General features: G+C 40.8%; 1 pseudogene; it reads right to left on the reverse strand.

The window, feature by feature from the left end:
- Positions 1–14,640: 14,640 nt before the first annotated feature.
- Positions 14,641–14,754, reverse strand: LOC116272265 (annotated as a pseudogene).
- Between the last annotated feature and the right edge of the window lie 8,031 nt (positions 14,755–22,785).

The following is a 22,785-nucleotide window of genomic DNA, read 5'->3' on the forward strand; positions in this document are numbered from 1 at the left end:
ATTTGGGATTCTAGACTGTTATCAGATTTCCAAATATTTTCTGTGCTTCTATGGGTTGTCTTTTCACTTTCTTGATGTGTCCATTAAAGCAAAAAGTTTTAAATTTTGATGAAGTCCAATTTATCTTTTTTTTCCCCTTTTGTTCCTTGTGCTTTTGGTTTCATACTTAAGAAACCATTGCCGACTAGGTGTGGTGGCTTCATGCCTGTAATCCCAGTATTTTGGGAGGCCGAAGCGGGAGGATCACTGGAGACCAGGAGTTCAAGACCAGCCTGGGCAACATAGTAAGACCCTGTCTCTACAAAAAAAGAAAAACAAAAACAAAAAACAGCCCAGTGTGGTGGCACCCACCTGTAGCCCTAGCTACTCAAGAGACTGAGGCAGGAGGATTGCTTGAGCCCAGGAGTTCAAAGCTGGAGTGAGCTATGATCATGCCACTGCACTCCAGTTTGGGTGACAGAGAAAGACCCTGTCTCCTAAACAAACAAACAAACAAAAAAGACAACAAGCGTTGGTGTGGATTAGGAGTAATTAAAAGAACCTTTGTGTACTGTTGGTGGGAATGCAAAATGATCCACATGCTATGGAAAACAGTATGAAAGTGCCTCATAAAACTAAAAATAGAACTACCATATAATCCAGCAATCCCACTTTTGGGTATTTATCTAAAAGAATTGAAATCAGAATCTCAAAGAGATATTAGCACTCCTGTGTTCATTGCAGCACTATTCATAGTAGCCAAGATGTGGAAACAACCTAAATGACCATCAACAGATAAACAGATAAAGAAAATGTGGCATATACACACACTGGAATACTATTCAGCTTTTAAAAAAGAAATTCTACAGTATGTGGCAACATGATTAGACCTTGAGGACATTATACTACATAAAATAAGCCAGTCACAAAAGGACAAATAACAAATAATGCATGATTCAATTTATATGATGCATGTAAAATAGTCAAATTCACAGAATCAACGAGTGAAATGGCTCATTGAACATGGTGGTAGCCTTGGAGATTCGTGCATATTCTTTGCAAGCCAAGCCAAACCTACATGCAAGTAACTGTGTCTAAGGGTATTGATCTTGGCACCACCCACTCTTGTGTGGATGTCGTTTAGCACAGAATATTGGAGATAATTGCCAATGATCAGGGAAATTAGCCAGACTTGGTGGTGTGTGCCTGTAATCCCAGCTACACGGGAGGCTGAGGCACCAGAATCACTTGAACCGGGAGGCGAAGGTTGCAGTGAGCTGAGATTGTACCACTGCATGCCAGCCTGGGCAGCAGAGCAAAACTCCATCTAAAAAAAAAAAAGAATTATCAATGAGTCAACTGTTGCTGCTATTGCTTATGGCTTAGGCTGCTATTGCTTATGGCTTAGACAAAAAGGTTGAAGCAGAGAGAAATGTGCTCATCTTTGTCCTAAGAGGTGGCACTTTTGATCTGTCAGTCCTCACTATTGAGGATGGAATCTTTGAGATCAAATATACAGCTGGAGACACCCACTTAGGTGGAGTTAGATGGAGAAGACTTCGACAAGCAAATGGTCAACCATTTTATTACTGAGTTCAAGCACAAGCATAAGAAGGACAATGATGAGGATAAATAGAAGACTCTTGACAAGTGTAATGAAATTAGCAACTGGCTCAATAAGAATGGCACTATAGAGAAGGAAGAATTTGAACATCAGCAAAAAGAGCTGGAGGACGTCTGCAACCCCATCGTTACCAAGCTGCACCAGAGTGCAGGAGGCGTTTGAGGGAATGCCTGGGGGCTTCCTTGGTGGCAGAACTCCTCCCTCTAGTGTTGCTTCCTCAGTGCCCTCTATTGAAGAGGTTGATTAACCTAACCCAAGTATAGATATAACATTGCTCCACGTAGTTAAAACTTTAAAGGACCCAAATTTGCAGCAAATTCTATGGCAGTATTAAAGTTTGGCTGCTATAGTAAATTACTGGATATTCTCAATACTTGAATATGGAACATGTGCACAGAGGAAGGAAATAGCATTGAACTTTATAAGCAGTGTATTGTAAGTGGAAAATGCAATGTCTTGAATACAGCTGTATTTAAAATTGACACCAAAAACAGAGTGAAATGGTGGTTGCCAGGGGCTGGGGGAAGGCAGAACTAGGGAGTTACTAATCAACAGGCATAAAGTTTCAGCTAAGTAAGATGAATAATAAGCTCTAGAGATCTGCTGTACAACATTGTACCCATAGTCAACAATAATGTACATTTAAAAAATGTGTCAAACAGGTAGATCATGTTGTGTTCTTACCACAGTAAAATAAAAAATTTAACTTAAAAAAAACCTTTGCTCTTATATAGCTCCATCCCACCCTGAAACTGTTCTCATGAATTACATCTTTATATGATATGTACTCACCAACATAGATTATAATTTATATTTAAGCATTTGTCTTTTAAATCATGTAGGAAAAAAGAGGAGTTATAAACAAAAGACACATTAATACTGACTTTTATTTTTGCCCATGTAGTTATATTTAACAGTTTTTTTTTTTTTTTCATGCAGTTACTGAGTTACTATATATGGTAATTACATTTCAGCCTGAAGGATGCCCTTTAGCATTTCTTGTAGGGAAGGTCTAACAGCAGTGAACTCCTTCAGTTTTTGTTTAACTGGGAATGTCTCAGTTTCTCCCTTTTTGAAAGGTTGTTTTGCTGAATATAGAATTGATTGGCATGGTTTTATTTTCTTTCTACACTTTAAATATAACATCCCACAGTCTTCTGACCTCCATTGTTTCAGATGAGAGATTAGCTGTTAATCTTTATTGAGGATCTTTTGTGCATAATGAGTTGTTTCTCTTTGCTGCTTTCAATATTCTGTCTTTGACTTTGTACAATTTGATTATGATATGTGTTGGTGTGGATGTCTTTGAGTTTATCCTTCTTGGAGTTCATTGAGCTCTATAGAGGCAAAAAGTAATGTCTTTCATCAAATTTTCAAAGTTTTGACCATTACGTCTTTAAACATTCTTTCTTTGCTTTTCTCTTATTCTCTCCGGGAGTTCACATTATGCTTATGTTGGTATTCTTGATGGTATCCCACAAGCCCCTTAGTTCTGTTCATTTTTCTTCATTTTTTTTTTTTTTTTCTTTCTGGTCCATGGACTGGATTATCCCAATTGACAAATCTTGAAGTTTGCTATTACGTTGTTCTGCCTGCTCAAGTCTGCGGCTGAACCCCTCTTAGGAATTTTTTTGTTTCAGTTATTGTACTTTTCAATTGCAGAGTTTCTATTTGATTTCTTTTTATAATTTTCATTGGATATTCTACATTTGGTGAGACATCATTCTCCTGATCTCTTCTAGTTCTTCACTCATGGTATCCTTAGATCTCTAAGCATATTTAAAATAGTTAATTAAAAGACTTTATTGAGTAAGCCTAATGTATGGGCCTCCATGTGAACAGTTTCTATTAATTTCTTTTTTCCTGCATACAGGCACACTTTCTTGTTTTGTTGCATGCCTCTTTTTTTAAAAAAAGTGGACATTTTGAATATTATAATGTGGCAACTCTAAAAATCAAATCCCCCTCCTCATGGTTTGTTGTTGTTTGTTTAATGACTTTTATAAGCTAATTTTGTAAATTCTGTATTCTTTGTCATGTGTGGCCACTGGATTCCTTCTTCCATGCACTTAGTGGTCAGCCAGTGATTCAACAAAGAATTCCTAACATGCCTGGAACCAAAAAAAAAAAAACACACACACACACATTATTTCAGTTTTTACTGAGAAGTTCTGTTTATATTGGGGTACATCTTCAACACTCAGTCAGGCAGTTTAAAACTCTGCCTGAGCCTATATTACCTTCTTGCACAGAGCCTGGAGGTGAATCAGAGGTGAGAGCTTATGGCTTTCTCGGTTTTTTTCTGAGCATGTGCATAGCCCTGGACATATGTATGGCCATTCAGATTCCCAAGAATATGTAGGAGTTTTCAAAGCCCTTACTCCCTAAAGCATCTCACTTTCCAGCTTCTCCTCCCAAGTTTTTCAGTTTTCTATTGTTTGCCTCAAGTGTTATCCCTCCCCATGTGGGAGCACCTAAAACATTTGCCTTTAAATATTTTTGGCTACACTCCCAGAGTAGCCATCTCAACCCTGGGAGATTTTCAAGTTAGATAAAATAAAAGCAAGTCCTTTGAGTCTATCCTCAAGGGAGTCACCAGTCAGGTCAAAACAATCCACCAGAATTCTTTGAGAATAAGCTCTGTTCTACTCCCTCCAATGCTGGGTACTTGTTCCAGGAGTGAGCGCTATTGTCTTCAAAGCCACTGCCAAGCCTGGGTTTGGGAGATAGTTTAAGTTTAAGTGCCACAAAGTTCTCTTACTGAGATCCAAATATATTTTCTTGATTAAGGATTCCCCTGGTTACTGTAAGATTTTTATTAGTTTCCAGAGTTCTGAAGAAGTTGATTCTGACAGTTTTTGCTAGTTTATTTACTGCTTTTATGAAGCAATTAATTTTTGAAGTTCCTTATTCTGACTTTTTTTATTTTTTGAGACAGAGTCTCACTCTGTCACCCAAGCTGGAGTTCAGTGGAACAATCTCAGCTCACTACAACCTCTACCTCCTGGGTTCAAATAATTCTCATGCCTCAGCCTCCCCAGTAGCTGGGATTGCAGGAGTGCACCACCACACTTTTTTTTTTTTTTTTCATAGAGACAGGGATTAGCCATGTTGGTCAGGCTAGTCTTGAACTCCTGACCTCAAATGATCCGCCTGCCTCGGCCTCCCAAAGTGCCAGGATTACAGACATGAGCCACCACGCCCAACCTCCTTATTCTGACATTTCACTGATGTACTAATATAATCTTTTGGCTTCCCTGGGCCACACATAAAATACACTAACATTAACGATAGCTGATGAGCTAAAACACACACACACACACACACACACACACACACACAAAACTCACAATGTTTTAAGACAGTTTACGAATTTGTGTCAGGCCACATTCAAAGACGTTCTGAGCTGCATGTGGCCTGCAGGCCATGGGTTGGACAAGATTGTACTAGGCAATTCTTAAGATGAAAAAAGATGACCAATTGTCATAAATAGCTGTTCAACCTACTAGTTATTGGTGGAGATGCTGATTAAGATGAGATTATTATTGGTCCATCAGATAAGCAAAAATTGAAAAGATTGAGAATATCTAATATCAACAATGTGTGAGGAAATAGGCATTCATATGCTACTGGTGGTAGATAAAATAAGATCTTTGAGTGTGCAATTGGCAGAGTCTCAAACTTTTCAGTGTTTATTCCTTTTGACTTTTTCACTTCAAGGAATTTAACTTATGAACACACACATGCATAATATGTATTTACAAGGATGTTCTTTGCAAGATTGTAATAATGAAAAATCTGAAGACAAACAGGTGCTCAATAGGGAGGTGTTAAGTAAATTATGGCACCACAAAACCCTGCAATATACATCCTGTAGTAACATTCCAACCTTACGTAATTCACAATTGGCTTCTTCCTCCACTCAAATCTCAGATGTGGAAAGCTAATGTTCTTATCTTATAGTGTTGGGGACTGAGGGAGTTTGGGGCTTGGAGGGAAGGGCAAAATCAGACAAAAACACTGCAGGTAGCCACATACAGGGAAGTGGGGGAATTGGGGATGAACCCCCTTCTTCAGTATTATTCTGGCTCAGTCTCCTCAGATTTAGCCCATGAAAGCAAGTCAGAAGTCAAGATAGGTAGTATGATCCCATTTACCCATGAGTGTGTACTATATTCACATATATGTATTTATGTATATATGTAAATGTATTTTAAAAGACCTGAAAGAAATACACAAACTAATAACCATAGCAACCTCTAAAAAGGGAAATGGGAATGGGGCAGGAATGACAGACTCTCACATTTTACTCTGTTATTAAACCTTTGAAACAAGAATGTTTCTCAAAAAAATAATCTAATTAAAAAACTTATTTAAGAAAAGGTGTTTTGTTTGTTCACTTGTTTTCTAGATAGGGCCTCCCTCTGTTGCCCAGACTGGAGTGCAATGGGCAATCATAGCTCACTGTAACTTTGACCTCCTGGGCTCAAGCAATCCTCCCACCTCAGTCTCCCAATCTGCTGGGACTGCAGGTATACCACCACACCTGGCTGATTTTTTTATTTTTTTTAGAGACGGTGCCTCCCTATATTGCCCAGGCTGGTCTCAAACTCTTGGCCTCAAGTGATCCTCCTGCCTTGGCTTCCCAAAGTGCTGGGATTACAGGTGTGAGCCACAACACTGGACCAAGAAAGGGTTTTAAACAACATTAAAGACAACTGGGATAAGGGAATCAATGGCAGTCCCATCACCCTAGCAACAACAACAACAATAGGCATAGAGAATGCCAGAGCCCAGAGTGAATTTGTGAATCACAACTTTAAAAGATAAGACTTGCCCAAGTTGATGTAGTGAGTTAGTGACAGAGTGTACAACCCAGGTTCCCTTAATGCCAAAAGAAAACAGGATTCTAAAACCAGAGGGAAAACTTGAAATGACAATGGGAATCAATGAACCACTAAATCTGAAAAATCTGCAAGAGGTCAGTTGCAGCTTATCCAGTCCTCTATCTCAGTGAAAAGTGAAGAAGAGAAGGTGAAAGTCTTGTTATGAAACCATGGAATGTATGGAGTCGGAGGCATTCATGAAGAAGCTGTGGTAGCTTTTGTCTTCTCTGAGACCTCCAGTGCTGGTACGTGTCACTTAGAATTCCCCAAAAAGCTATTTGACGGAGGGCGGAGCAAGATGGCCGAATAGGAACAGCTCCAGTCTCCAACTCCCAGCCCAGCACAGAAGACCGGGTGATTTCTGCATTTTCAACTGAGGTACTGGGTTCATCTCACTGGGGAGGCCGGACGATCGGTGCTGGTCAGCTGCTGCAGCCCACCAGCCAGAGCTGAAGCAGAGGGCCAGGCATCGCTCTCACTCCGGCTTAAGGGGAAGGGAACTCCCTTTCCTAGCCAGGAACTGTGGAGACACAACACCTGGAAAAAACGGGTAACTCCCACCCCAATAATATTGGCGCTTTGCCAAACAGGCACACCAGAGATCATATCCCACACCTGGCCGGGAGGGTCCCATCCCACGAGCCTCCCTCATTGCTAGCACAGCAGTCTGTGATCTACTGGCAGCAGCGCAGGTTGTGGAGGGGCCGCCACTGCTGAGGCTTAAGTAGAACAAAGCTGCTGGGAAGCTCCAACTGGGCGGTTCCACAGCAGCTCAAGGAAACCTGCCTGTCTCTGTAGACTCCACCTCTGGGACAGGGCACAGCACAACAACAACAAATAAATAACAACAAAACAGCAGAAACCCCAGACGCAAAACGACTCTGTCTGACAGCTTTGAAGAGAGCATGGATCTCCCAACACGGAGGGCTGAGATCTGAGAACGGATAGATTGCCTGCCTGGCGGGTCCTGACCCTGAGGCCTAACTGGGAGACATCCCCCACTAGGGGCAGTCTGATACCCTACACCTCATAGGGTGGATAGTATACCCCTGAGAGGAAGCTTCCAAAGCAAGAATCAGACAGGTACACTCATTGTTCAGAAATATTCTCATCTTCTGCAGCCTCCTGCTGCTGATACTCCAGGCAAATAGGGTCTGGAGGGACTTACAATCTCCAACAGACTCCTACAGCTGGAGGGTCAGTCCTGACTGTTAGAAGGAAATCTATCAAATGGAAATGACACCCGCACACCAAAACCCACCAGCACACACCAATCAACAAACACCCCAGAGGCAAGACAAAACCACAAAAGACAAGTGCCATATGCTATGCCGAAACTAAAAACAAGTTAACATCCCCGGCAAAGCGAGCCGACATTCACCCAGCAAACGGATCAAAAAGCCGGACCTGAAAATGACTCTGACTCCAGATGAGAAACGCCCAGTCCATCAAATTTGTTTCAAAGGAGGAATTACGCACCCAGCGAAAGAAAAACCAACAAAAATCTGGAAAAAAGTGGAAGAACGGCCAGACTAAATTAATGCAGAGAAGGTCATAAACTAAAATGAAAGAGATTAAAACCATGACACGCAGAAATACGTGATAAAATGCACGCGTTTCCAGTAACCGACTCGACTAACTGGAAGAAAAAGAGTATCAGCCGCATTGAGGATCAAATGAATGAAAATGAAGGAGAAGAGAAACTAAAAGAAAAGAAGAAAAAGAAATGAACAGTGCCCGCAAGAAGTATGTGGGATTATGTAAAGACCAACCTACTGGCCCATCAGGTGCCTGAAAGTGAGGGTGAAATGGAACCAAGCTGTCACCTTCAGGATATCATCCAGGAGAACTCCCCAACCTAGCAGGGCAGGCCAACATTCAAATCCAGGAAATACAGAGAACGCACAAAAGATAATTCCCAGAAGAGCAACCCAAGACAATACACCGCCAGATTCAACAAAGGAAATGAAGGAAAAATCTTAAGCAAGCAGCCAGAGAGAAAGGTCGGTTACCTACAAAGGGAAGCCCATCAGACTCACAGCAGATCTCTCGGCAGAAACCTCCGCCAGAAGAGAGTGGGGGCTAATATTCAACATTCTTAAAGAAAAGAATTTTAAACCCAGAATTTCATATCCAGCCAAACTAAGTTTCATAAGTGAAGGAGAAATAAAATCCTTTACAGATAAGCAAATGCTGAGATTTTGTCAAACACCAGGTCTGGTCTTTTACAAGAGACCCTGAAGGAAGCACTCCAACATGGAAAGGAAACCCGTACCAGCCAATTGCAAAAACATGCCAAAATGTACACCATCGAGGCTAGGAAGAAACTGCATCAACTTAACGAAAGCAAAATAACCAGTTAATATCATAATGGCAGGATCAAGTCTTACACATACCAATCTTAACCTTAAATGTAAATGGGACTAAATGCTCCAAATGAAAAGACATAGACTATAAACTGGATAAAGAGTCAAGACTCCATCAGTCTGTTGCATTCAGGAGACTCCATCTCTACACTTATATATTACACATAGGCTCAAAAAATAAAGGGATGGAGGAAGATTTACCAAGCAAATGTGGAGAACAAAAAGCAGGCTGGGTAACCATCCTGATAAAACAGACTTTAAACCATCAAAGATCAAAAGAGACAAAGCAGGCCATTACATAATGGTCAGCGCAGCGGCGGGCGGCGTTGCAGCGGATCAATTCAACAGGAAGAGCTTAACTATCCTCTCAAATATATATGCACCAGCCATGTGAGCACCTAGATTCATAAAGCAAGTCCTTAGAGATCTACAAAGAGATTCTTAGGACTTCATACAATAATAATGGGAGACTTCAACACTCCACCGTCAACATTAGATTGCGATCAATGAGACAGAAAGTTAACAAGGATGTTCAGGAATCGAACCAATCCCCAAGCGCCAAGAACTACCAAGACATTCATAGAACTCTCCACCCCAAATCAACAGAATATACATTCTTCTAGCACCACATCGTACTTAATCTAAAAATTGACCATAGCACTGGAAGTAAAGCACTCCCCAGCAAAACGTACAAGAACAAAATTATAACAAACTGTCTCTAGACTACAGTGCAATCAAACTAGAACTCCACCAAGAAACCTAATCAAAACCGGGCCAACTACATGGAAACTGAACAACCTGCCCTGAATGATTCACATTGGGTACATAACGAAATGAAGGCAGAAATAAAGATGTTCTTTAAACCAATGAGAACAAAGATACAACATACCAGAATCTCTGGGACACATTTAAAGCAGTGTGCAGAGGGAAATTTATAGCACTAAATGCCTACAAGAGAAAAGTAGGAGATTGCACTGATTAATTTAACACAGGCAACTAAAGAACCATAGCCAAAGAGCAAACACATCCAAAGCCAGCAGAAGGCAAGAAACAACCAAGATCTACAGAACCGAAGGAGATAGAGACACGTAAGCAAAAAACCCTCCAAAAATCAATGAATCCAGGAGCTATTTTGAAAAGATCAACAAATTCGACAGACCAATTAGCAGACTTATCAAAGCAGCCAAAAGAGAGAAGAATCAAATCGACGCACTAAAATGATAAAGGGGATATCACCACCTAATCTCCATAGAAATACAAAACTACTATCAGAGAATACGCATGTTCACAAATAAACTGGAAACGAAGAAATGGATAATTTCTGACACTTACACTCTTCTTAAGATTCAAATCCAGGAAGAAGTTGAATCCCTGAATAATTCAATAGTGGCTCTGAAATTGAGGTAAGTACAATTAGCACACCAAATCCAAAAAAGTCCAGGACCAGATGGATTCACAGCTGAATTTCTAACAGAGGTATAAGGAGGAGTTGGTAACATTCTTGAAACTATTCCAATCAATAGAAAAGAGGGAATCCTCCCAACTCATTTTATGAGGCCAACATCAACTTGATACCAAAGCCCGGCAGGAGACATTGGAATAAAGCAGAATTTGACCAATATCCCTGATGAACATCGATGCAAAAATCCTCACCAAAAATACTGGCAAACCGGATTCAAATAACACATCAAAAAGCTTATCCACCATGATCACAAGCCATCCTGGGATGCAAGGCTGGTTCAACATTCAAATCAACAAACATAATCCATATATAAACAGGAACCAGCACAAGAACCACATGATTATCCTTCAATAGATGCAGGAAAAGGCTTTGACAAAATTCAACAGCCCTTCATGCTAAAAATCTCAATAAATTCTGCATTGATGGAACGCATCTCAAAATAATAAGAGCTATTTATGACAAACCCACAGCCAATAATATCATACGAATGGGCAAAACTGGAAAATTCCCTTGAAAATCAAGACAAGATAGGATGCCCTCTCACTCACTCCTATTCAACATAGTGCTAAAGTTCTGCTAGGGTACCAGCAAGAGAAAGAAATCAGGGGTATCTAGTTAGGAAAAGAAGAAGCTCAAATCTGTCCTTCTTGCAGATGACATGATTGTATATTTAGAAAACCCCATTATCCTCTGCACCCAAAATCTCCCTAAGCCGATAAGCAACTCAGCAAAGTCCTAGGATACAAATTAATGTAAAATCATAAGCATTCTTATATACCTTAATAATAGATAACATAGAGCTAAATTCACAAATGAACTTCATTCATAATTAAGCTTCAAAGAGAGAATCTCAAACAATTATAAACCAACCCATGTAAGTGATGCATGACCCTTCAAGGAGAACTACAAACCACTGCCTGTGCGAAACAAAAAGAGACACAAACAAATGGAAGAACACATACCATGCCTCCAAGGATAGGAAGAATCAATAATATCGTGAAAATGGCCATACTGCCCAAGGTACTTAGAGAAGATCCAATGCCATCCCCTATCAAGCTTTTACCAATGAGTTTCTTCACAGAATTGGAAAAACTGCTTTAAAGTTCATATGGAACCAAAAAGAGCCCGTGACTTCAAGACAATCCTCTAAGTCAAAAGCACATGAACAAAGCCGAGGCACCAATGTACCACCTGACTCAAACTATACTCACAAGGCTTGCACCAAAACAGCATGGCACTGGTACCCAAAAAAACAGAGATATAGACCAATGGGAACAGAACAGAGTCCCCAGAAATAATACCACACATCTGGCTGTTTCATCCGATCTCTTTGGACAAACCCGAGAAAAACAAGAACAAAAGGATCCCCATTTAACAAATGGTGCTAAAACCACGGAAGCCATCAGGTGCCAAACTGGATCCTTTCCATCTCTTATACCAAAAACTACTCCAAAGATATTTTAGGACTTAAATGTTAGGACTCCATTACTATAAAATCTCAGAGGAAACTTAGGTAGTACCTATCTTGTGACATATAGCTGGCAAAGACTTCATGTCTAAAATACTAAAAGTAAATGGCAGCAAAGCAAAATTGATAGTTGGGATCTAATTTAATTAAAAGAGCTTTTACAGTAAAGTAAATTTACCATCAGAGTGAACAGGCAATCCTACAGAATGGGAGAGAAAATTTTGCAATCTACTCATCTGATGTATGGGCTAATATCCAGAACTCACAAAAGAACTCAAATAAATTTCATAAGAAAAACAAAACAAACCTTTACTCAAAAGTGGGCAAAGGATATGAACAGACATTTCTGCAAGAGGATATCTATACAGCCAATAGGCATGGAAAATGCCTATCATCACTGGCCATCAGGAGAAATGCAAATCAAAACTACAATGACATCTCACACCAGTTAGAATGGCTAACACAAAAAGTCAGGGAACAACAGGTGCTGGAGGAGGATGTGGAGAAGAAACACTATACCGTTGGTGGATTTCAGAAACCAGTTCACAACCATTATGGAAAAACAGCGCGAAGTGATTCCTCGGCTGATTCTAGAACTGATGTCTATATGACCTTAGCCATCCCATTACCGTAGGATATAACGCAAAGGATTTTGTAAATCATGCATAAGTATAAAGACATTACCACATCGTGGCGGCTACTGCAGCACTATCTCACAAGAAGCAAAGACTTGGGAATCAACCCAAATGTCCACATCAGTGATGACTGGATTACAAAACGTGCCATTCACCTGGAATTACCATTATGCAGCCAAAGTAAAAAGGTGATGAGTTTGTGTCCCTTTTGTAGGGACATGGATGCGTTTCGGAACCATCATTCTTAGCAAACTATCACAAGAACAGAAAACTAAACACCGCATGTTCCCTTTAAATTCATAGGTGGAACTGGAACAACCAGATCAATGGACTCAGGAAGGGAACATCACACACCGGGCCTATTTTCATGGGGAGGGGAGGAGGGACGTACTGGGAGTTATACCTGATGTAACGACGAGTTGATGGGTGCAGCAGACTAACATGGCAATGGGCGCATAAGCATGTAACAAACCCATTTGCCATGCAATTCCTACAATGGGTGAGTATTATTAATAAATAATTAAAAGTTATTTGATAATTAGGAATAGGTACTATTTATCTGGAGAAGATTTTGAAGATTCTATGCTACTCTTTTAAAACTTAGGGAAGCAGTAATAGCAGTAAATAAATTCACTTCTCTCTTGGTATACTCGCATTAATTGTTTTACTTGGAAAAGCTAGGAGAAGGGTAGCAGAATCCAACTCTGGCTCATATGAGGAAAAAGGGAACTTATTGGAATGGTATGATTAGTGGTACACTGGTAGATGTTTAGCAACCAGCTCTTCAGAACAACAAAAAATCTGATTTCTAATATATAAATATTAGATTTTGTTTGTTGATTTCCAACATATAAATACTCCCACCACGGTCAACTGCAAGCTCCCAGTGTAATATCATCTAGCTCACAAAATTCCTGAAAAGTTAGTGGTAGGTCCTCAGGATCTGATACGGAGAAGTCCACAGGATGGAAGGGAGGCAGAAGAAGATCAACTAGGCAGTACCAGAAGGCCTAAAAAGCAAGAACTACTCAACAGTATTGTCAGGTCACTGCCACATTAGCTTCTCTGCACAAACCTCTATACTGCCCCTACCACCTCCCATAGATTTTTGTGTCCTTTTAGGGGAAAGTCATCCATTCATCTCATTATCCACAAATGGTGTAACCCAAAAGTAGTGGCTCATGCCATATAGTTGCATTTCAAAATATCCTTAGTAAAAGGCCCCAGTTTATATTTGCAAACCCAACTTGCAGGGTCCTAAACTGAAGAAAACAAGTTTATAATGAGAGATTGGGGCAAAACCTGCATGTAAGTCTTCTTTATTTCTTTGTTTCTTGTGGGTTTTTTTAAGAAACATTTATTATAGAAAATTCACACAAACACACACACACACACACACAGAGAGAGAGAGAGAGAGAGAATAGTATAATGAATCCTCATTCTCAACAATTATCAACTTGGGGCCAATCTTATTCTATCTACATTTCCACTCTTTTTCTTAAGGAAGAAAAATATCACAAGAAAGACCAGAAGAAAGATCAATAACAGTCTCAACAGTTAGAACTCTTATTTGGAATTGGAATAACCTGGTGATACGGTTTGGCTGTGTTCCCACCCAAATCTCATCTTGAATTGTAGCTCCCATAATTCCCACACATTGTGGGAGGGACCTGGTGGGAGATAGTTGAATCATGGGGCGGTTTCCCCCATACTGTTCTCATGGTAGTGAATAATTCTCATGAGATCTGATGATTTTATAAGAGGAAACCCCTTTCACTTGGTTCTCATTCTCTCTTGCCATCACCATGTAAGAAGTGCCTTTCACCTTCTGCCATGATTGTGAGGCACGTGAAACTGTGAGTTCATTAAACCTCTTTTTCTTTATAAATTACACAGTCTCGGATATGTCTTTATCAGCAGCATGAGAACAGACTAATACACCTTGTAAAATAATAATGGCTACAATTTTAAGAGAAACTATGGGTTATGAGCTTTACGTAAAGTATCTTGTCAGATCTTCACAACAGCCCTGCTAGGTTGGCATTATTATCTCAGTTTTCAGATGGGAAAATTGAGGCTGGAAAAATTAAACACTTGCCCAAGTCAAAAAGCATTGGCAGAGTCAGATTCAAACTTAGAACATAAACTGTGTTGTACCCAAAATGTTAACAGCCATTGCCTCAGGACTGTGGAATTACGATTTTTTTATTTGCTTTTAATAATATTCCTTCTTATATGTATCAAAACTCATACTGAGCAGTCAGTTCTGAGTGGCAAAAGATTATTTATTTTTTGCACCCATCAATAAGTCTTTGTCCACAAGTTATATGCGTTTTTATTATCTTTTTTTTTTTTTTTTTGCTCATTTTTTTTTTATTTCTCTATAATTGGCATTGCTGGGCAGCATATCCATCCAGATACGCTGGTGTGGGCTATGATGTTCTTCACAGGCCCAGGCCCAAGTGGTTTGCTGCTAGTGCACCCACCCTGAAACAGCTTCAAGAAAACCCTGTTAAACAAACATCTAGACTTTTTTGTGGGGTTAGTGAGGCTCTGGGTAGAAGTGAGCCCAGCAGTCATCATGAAGCTATTGCTGCCATGTTCCTAAATGTGGCCTGAATTCACTAGACTGCATTCAGATAAGCATACCATCCAAGCCAAAGAAGTGATCAGGCCTCTCTACTGCACCAGTCTTTATTCACTATTGTACCCAATGCTAATCTGACTACATCCAGTAGACTCATGAGGATGGTGATTAGTGCAGAAACCATGATAATGGGTCAATTACTAAACACCTACTCTGGATAGCAAAATGGCTGCTGTTTCACTTCTGCCTTTCAAATCTCACACAAGAATCCCTCTTGTGGCCCACATTAAGAGGAAACATATAAGGAAGACAGTTCCAGGAAATGTAGTTCAGCCTACCCAAGCTAACTCCACAGGGAAGACAGAAGTAGAGGCTGGAACCCAAGAAGAGCCTCATGGGTAGAACTAGGCCTAATAGAAAGAAATTACTGGGATGCCTTTCAAATAACTTGAGCTGTCTAATAATCATATTGATGGCATCATAGGCAGGAAGCTCCTCATCTCTGGAAGTATTAAAGCTAAAGTTCATGGACAAACTATGGAAGGTCTTATACCAGCTAGGAACCATACTTTGTTTTTAGAAAGCTACTTTAGTAACACCAGGTAAAGGTGATGGGAGCTTGAACTAGGGCAGTAATGGTAGAGACGGTGAGGGGAGAATTGATCTGGAAGACATTGTGGAAGTTGATTTAAAGGACTTGGCAACTGATTTGAGGGAGGACTATGTATTAACTTCCTATGACTGCTATAATAAATTCTCATAAACTTAGTGGGTTTAAACAATAGAAATATTTTTAAATTTCTATCTCTAAAAATGGAAATTCATTATCTTACTGCTCTAGAGGCCAGAAGTCCAAAATGAGTCTTATGGGGCTAAAATCAAGATGTCAGCAGGGCTAGTTCTGAAGGTTCCAGGGGGGAATCTATTCCTTGCCTCTTTGAGCTTTAGTAGCTACCAGCACTCCTTGGCCACATCACTCCAGTCTCTGCCCCCATAGTCACATTGTCTTCTCCTCTTCCGTGTCAAATGTCCTTACCTCTCCCTTATAAAGATGCTTGTCCTTATAAGGGACACTTGTCCACAGGCCTATCCAGAATAATCTTTCCATCTCAAGAGTCTTAATCACATCTGCAAAGTTCCTTTTGCCATATAAGGTAACATTCACAGGTTCCAGAGATTAGGTTGTGAATATCTTTTGGAAAGCCATTTCAGCCTTGTACAGACAGTAAAACTAAGGAAAGCAGTTATAACTCTAGGATCTCAAATATCAGTGGCTCAGACCATGATAGAATCATTAAACAAAGTAAGACTATCGACAAGAAGAAAAAATAGTCTGGTGAGAAGAGTTTAATTTGGGATATGCTACAAATGATATGAGGGATTGATGGGACAACCATATGGAGATGACCAAAAGAAACTCGTAATACTACAGTTTGAAGGTTTGGAAAAGTATCCAAGCTGAAGATAAAGATTTGAGAGCATCTGCAGAGATACTATAGAGGAAGAGTATAAACTCTTGAATAGTAGGGATTAGATTTGCCTATAGTTCTATTCTGGATACCTAGCGTAGCATCTGGCACATGGTAGGTGCTCAAAAAATAATTGTTGAATGAATGGATAAAGGTAAGATCCCAAAGGGAAACAGAGAGGAAGGGCAGGAATTTTTCTTCTTTGAAACAAGAGGTAATAGAAGACAGAAGAGGTGGCTATGCAAAATAATTTAGAAATGGACAGAATATATTGCAAGATCTCACTTTGGGCAATTTTGATATCATCGAAGTGGAAGATGAAGTCATCAGTGAGGAATTTTTTTTTTTTTTTTTTTTTTGAGACGGAGTCTCACTGTGTCTCCCAGGCTGGAGTGCAGTGGCGTGATCTCGGCTCACTGCAAGCTCTGCCTCCCGGGTTCACGCCATTCTCCCGCCTCAGCCTCCCAAGTAGCTGGGACTACAGGCGCCCGCCACCGTGCCCGGCTAATTTTTTGTATTTTTAGTAGAGACGGGGTTTCACCATGTTAGCCAGGATAGTCTCGATCTCCTGACCTCGTGATCCACCCGCCTCAGCCTCCCAAAGTGCTGGGATTACAGGCTTGAGCCACCGCGCCCGGCCCAGTGAGGAATGTTTTGAATCAACTGAGAATGGGATTCTCATTTGAGGAAAGTAAACCATAAAATGTCAGTACTGTAAAAGACCTTGAAGAATATCTACAGAGCCCTCATCTTACAGATAGGGAAACTGAGGCTTAGAGAAAAGAAAACAATTGCTCAAGTCCCCAAGCCAAATAGAGTTTTGTTTATGTATACGACAAATATTTACTGACTGCTGGCTCTATGCCAGGCAGACCCTGGGCATGTTAGGGACATACATGTTAGGGACATAGTGAAAAACAAGGTAGTCAGGGACCCTGTGCTCATGGAACTTTTAGTGTAGTGTGAAAGATATTAAAAATAAGCAGGGTGCTAAGTGCTATGGCGGGAAAAGCTTCAAGTGCTTAGGGGAGCATAGAGGAGGAAACGTAAGAGTTAACAAGAAATGAATAGCAAGATTGGTCAGCTGAAATGCCAGCACAGCTGCGGGTAGACAGGGACTTGGCTGTTAACCCAGGCAGCAGTTTCATGACCTAAATGATATTTTTAATTCCAGGGAGAAGAAAAGAAGGCAACTCCCAGGGCCTGACCCTGGTTCTGACATTCCTTTGTACTTGGCTCTTGTCTTCATGTTCCTCAGGCAAACCAGAGGCATAGGAGGAGGAGCACTTCAGTAAGCTGAGTGATTTACTACAAATTTGAACAGACGAACAAATATGAGAAAAACTCAGAAGTTTTGTTAACTTTTCCAAGGGCACCCAGGATTAAAGAAGCTGCCAGAGCAGGAATTAGCAGAGCACTTCCTCAGGAAAGTGAGGCTTGGAATGAGATTTGAAGTCTACAACAGGCAAGATTATCAGAGAGAACAGCCCACTTTGTTTCACCAGTTTAATATGTCATTACATTTATGTTAAGGCCACTTGTGCTAGAAGCCAATAATAATCGGAGGCAATTGCATTTTAGGAAAGAACAAATGTGAAGTGTAAAAATATATATGCCACTTACCTAGCTTGAAGTAAAACAAATTTCCGTTATTTTTCTAATTAAAATTATCCCTAGCCCTTCGCTTAGCTATCATTAGAATATGCTTCTTCCGTCTCTAGAGTACGCCCTCTCACAAGAGTTCTGTGAATTGCAGGGGTGCATACTCATTACAGAGGGTCACTACTGGCTTCTGTTGCCTTAAGGAGAAAAATCTGGAAGCCTACTCAGTCCACCTAGGAACTGTTTCCTTCAGCTGTTGTCACTGTTGCTACAACACAGTGTTGCTAGGAGTCCAGCAGTCCAGCCCCATTTCTGATGTTTTAGTGAGTGAGGCTTGTGTTGGCACAGTGGAAGGTTCTAGAGGTGGTAGGGGTAACCACAGGATGAATGGCAGACCACGACACCCACAGGCCTCAGCCCCAAAGCCCCCAAGCCTAGGTAGCAGCAAGCCTCCCTCTACCTCTAGACAAAGAAACCAGAACACACTAGAGTTCTTTCTCTTGAGGAGAAGACTAGACTATAGCTTCCCGAGGAAGAGAGTGGGGATGCCAGAGGGACTTTAGAGAGAGAGGTTGAGGGAGAGTGACTGCATGTGAGATGCCCCTCTTGCGAAGGCCTAAAATGGCAAGCCTTTCTCCCATCCCATTGTGTAGTTCTAGTGAAAGATTTAATAAAGGAGAGCTTCCCAACTGATGGACCTTGAGACACTGGGGTGCTGCCAATGGATTATAAGTAGGGCAAGAATTATTGATTCCCTCAGGGTTTGGGGCAGTTAGGCAGAGCTTGAGGGAGCCAGAGCCTTCATGCCAGTCGCCACCAGCTGCTAGCAACTTAGCTGGGCGTTTTTGCAGAGGGCAGGTTCTGTAGAACAGAATCTAGAATTTTGCCCTCCCATCTCCACAACCAGCCAGCACTAAAGGAACTTCTGTTCCTCACTGCTTCACTGTTTCATGCTGAGTATACCCAAGGAAGTGATCAACCACCACATCATCTATTTGAGACTAGGTGAGGGAATGAGGAGAGAAAATGCCAGTAGGCCCAGCTCCGGGTACCAGCCCCAAATTCATATCATCTTAGAGGCATCCAAGCTAGCCACATGGTGACTGCCCGTGTGTTCTGAAAATTACAGCATCATCATTATTTTGAAATACTGTGCTTGACAGTAAAAAATTTGGATTGGGTCTGGGCGCAGTGGCTCATGCCTATAACCCCAGCACTTTGGGAGGCTGAGACAGGTGGATCACTTAAGCTCATGAATTCAAGACCAGCCTGGGCAACATGGCAAAATCCCATCTGTACAAAACATATAAAAAATTAGCCAGGCATGGTAGTGTGCACCTGTATTCCCAGCTACTTGGAAAGCTGAAATGAGAGGATGGCTTGAGCCTGGGAGGTGGAGGTTGCAGTGAACTGAGATTGCACCACTGCACTATAGCCTGGGCAACAGAGGCAGACACTGTCTCCAAAAAAAAAAAAATTGGATTGAATTTGGAATCCATTTGTGTCATCACGAGATATTTCATCATAGTGCTTATCAGTAAAAGAAAAGGAAGAGCTGTTGGACTTTTAAAATATACTTCAACTATTGCCAGGACTGGTGGCACGTGACTGTAGTCTCAGCTACTTGTGGAGGCTGAGGCAAGAGGACCACTGAAGCCCAGGAGTTCAAATGCAGCATGAGCAAAAGGACAACAGAGCAAGACCCTGTCTCTAAAAAAATAAAATTTACAAAAAATTAAACTGTTTTTTATTTTTTTACTCTAGCCACCAGTTGTCTAAAAAATTCAACTGTTGTAAGTTTTGGAAAATTTGTTTTAAGTTGTTTTTATCACCTACTTGTGGGAACAAAGTTTCTTGTCAATGGTGACAATAAAAGATTCAAAAAATCATCAGTGGGCTGGGTATGGTGGCTCATGCCTGTTATCCCAGCACTTTGGGAGGCTGAGGCAGAAGATTCACTTGAGGCCAGGAGTTTAAGACCAGTCTGGGCAATAGAGGGAGACCCTGTCTCTACAAAAAATTTAAATTAAATTAAATTTTAAGAAATAAAAGCAAATAGTCATAATTAAAACCTTGATAGGGAACTATGTGAAATCATTTTGAGCACAATACTTGATAGAAAATGTTACATTGACAGAACCAAGCTCAGGTTTTTCATTAAACATTTTTGAAAATATTTTATTTAAAAATTTAACACAAATATTGAATATCTTTTAAAATATCTTGGGCCGGGTGCTGTGGCTTACACCTGTAATCCCAGCACTTTGGGAGGCCGAGACAGGTGGATCACTTGAAGTCAGGAGTTCGAGACCAGTCTGGCATACATAGTGAAACTCTATCTCTACTAAAAACACAAAAATTAGCTGGGCATGGTGGTGGGTGCCTGCAATCCTAGCTGCTTGGGAGGCCAAGGCAGGAGAATTGCTTGAACCCGGAAGACGGAGGTTGCAGTGAGCCAAGATCACGTCATTGCACTCCAGCCTAGGTAACAAAAGCGAAACTCCGTCTCAAATAAATATCTTTTATTTATTTTAATTGTCATAATTACAGATACTTACTGTGGGGTAACTTACAGATACTTAAATCCCCATAAACCCACCATCAGTTAAACATAAGTCAAAAATGCATTTAATACACCTAAACAACCAAACATCGTAACTTAGACCAGCTTACCTTTAACATGCCCAGAACACTTATATGAGCCTATCATTGGGCAAAATCATCTAACACAAAGGATATTTTATAATAAAGTGTTGAATATCTCATATAATTTATTAAATACTGTACTGAAAGTGAAAAACAGAATGGTCATATGGGCACCCAATTGGAGACTGTCTGTATATGATGCAAAAAAGGAATGGATGTTGTCAGTGAGTCCCATATAGACATCCACAAATCCCCTCCAGTTTACCCCCAAGTGCTGTAAAAATATCATTTTCCATTTGTGTCATGATATAAAAGAGCTGAGAAACACTGAGATAAGAATAACAATTTAAAAAAGAGTTGCTTAAACCACTTTATTACTCAGGACTCACTTCACTGTAAGTGGCAGAAGTCCAACCAGAACTAGCTTAAGCCAAATAAGCAGTGGGAGTGGGGGAGTACATTGATGGACTCAAGAACCAAAAATGTATAAATGGCAAGGATGGTACTGGCCTCAGTGATGACTGGATGAAAGGACAGGAATACAACTACCTCACTCTCACTCACTATCTCTACATCTCCATTTCTCATTGCTGCTCTCAGAATATTTACTTTCCCACCTCCTCTGCCATCACATCTTCTTTCTTTCTTTTTCTGCCTTTGTGTGTGTGTGCGCGTGCGCGTGCGCGTGCGTATATGTGTGGTTTTTTTGTTTGTTTGTTTGTTTTGAGACAGGGTCTCACTCTGTCACTCAGGCTGGAGTGCAATGGTACAATCTTGGCTCACTGCAGTGCAGCCTCTACCTCCTGGGCTCAAGCAATCCTCCCACGTCAACCTCCTGAGTAGCTGGGACTACAGGCATGCACCACCACGCCAGGCTAATTTTTGTTTTCCAAAATCGGCATGTAGTTTAGTGTGCCTTTGATCTGAAAGAGAAAGGATTGGAAGGTTTCTGGAAGGGAATGCTATCAGCTTTCTGATTACCTTCCAGGACTCCAGATGTTATAGAACTGAGGGGGCACCAGTCCTTCCCAAGTAAATTATTAACTAGAGCCATCAAATAGCCTTGGAAATCCGTAGATTGACAGATGTATTCTCTAGCATAACAGGCTTTAACATCCCTGACTTCTCTTCCGTATGTGTGTTAGTCCGTTTTTCATTGCCACAAAGAAATGCCTGAGTCTGGCTAATTTATAAAGAAAAGGGGTTTATTTGGCTCACAGTTTTGTAGGCTGTACAAGAAGCATGGCACCAACATCTGCTCTGCTTCTGGTGAGGCCTCAGGAAACTTACTGTGATGGCAGAAGGTGAAGGCAGAGCATGTGTGTCACATGGAGAGAGAAAGAAAGGAGAGAAGTACCAGGCTCCCTTAAACAACCAACTCTCTCATGAACTAACGGAGGAAGAATGCACTCATTACCAAAGGGAGGGCACCAAGCTATTCATGAGGGATCCACTCCCATGACTCAAAAACTTCCCACTAGGCCCCACCACTAACATTGGAGGTCATATTTCACCACGAGATTTGGAGGGACAAAACATCCAAACCACATCAGTATGGAAACAAGGAACACAAGTTGTGAGACAGAAAAGGATGGCTCATGCTGTACCAATGTGTATCAATCAGGATAAGCTAGGATCTGCCAGGGTAACAACCTTCAAATCTCAGTGGCTTAAGACAATAAAAGTTTCTCATTTATGCTTCATGTCCATCATGAGTTGGCACAGGTCTCTACTCATCATGATCACTCATAGACCCAGCCTAATGGGAAGAAAAGGTTCCAGAAGGTCTCACATTGGTAATGAAATGCTCTGGCCTAGAAGTTACATATTATTACCACTCACAACTTACATGGCCCAACCCAATCCCAAAGAGACCAGAAAGTGAAATCCTACCATGAGCCCAAGGAGAACAAGAAAAACTTGGTGAATAGCACTAATGTCTACAACATTGATTTACAACTGTATATGTTGGAGAGTGGGTGAATGAAACTTACCAAAAAAAATCATATGGATAGCTGATTTCTCAGTATTATTGTCCTTGATCTTAGAAAAATCCAGTAT

The sequence above is a fragment of the Papio anubis genome, chromosome X (genome assembly GCF_008728515.1).
Source record: "Papio anubis isolate 15944 chromosome X, Panubis1.0, whole genome shotgun sequence".
NCBI lineage: Eukaryota > Metazoa > Chordata > Mammalia > Primates > Cercopithecidae > Papio > Papio anubis.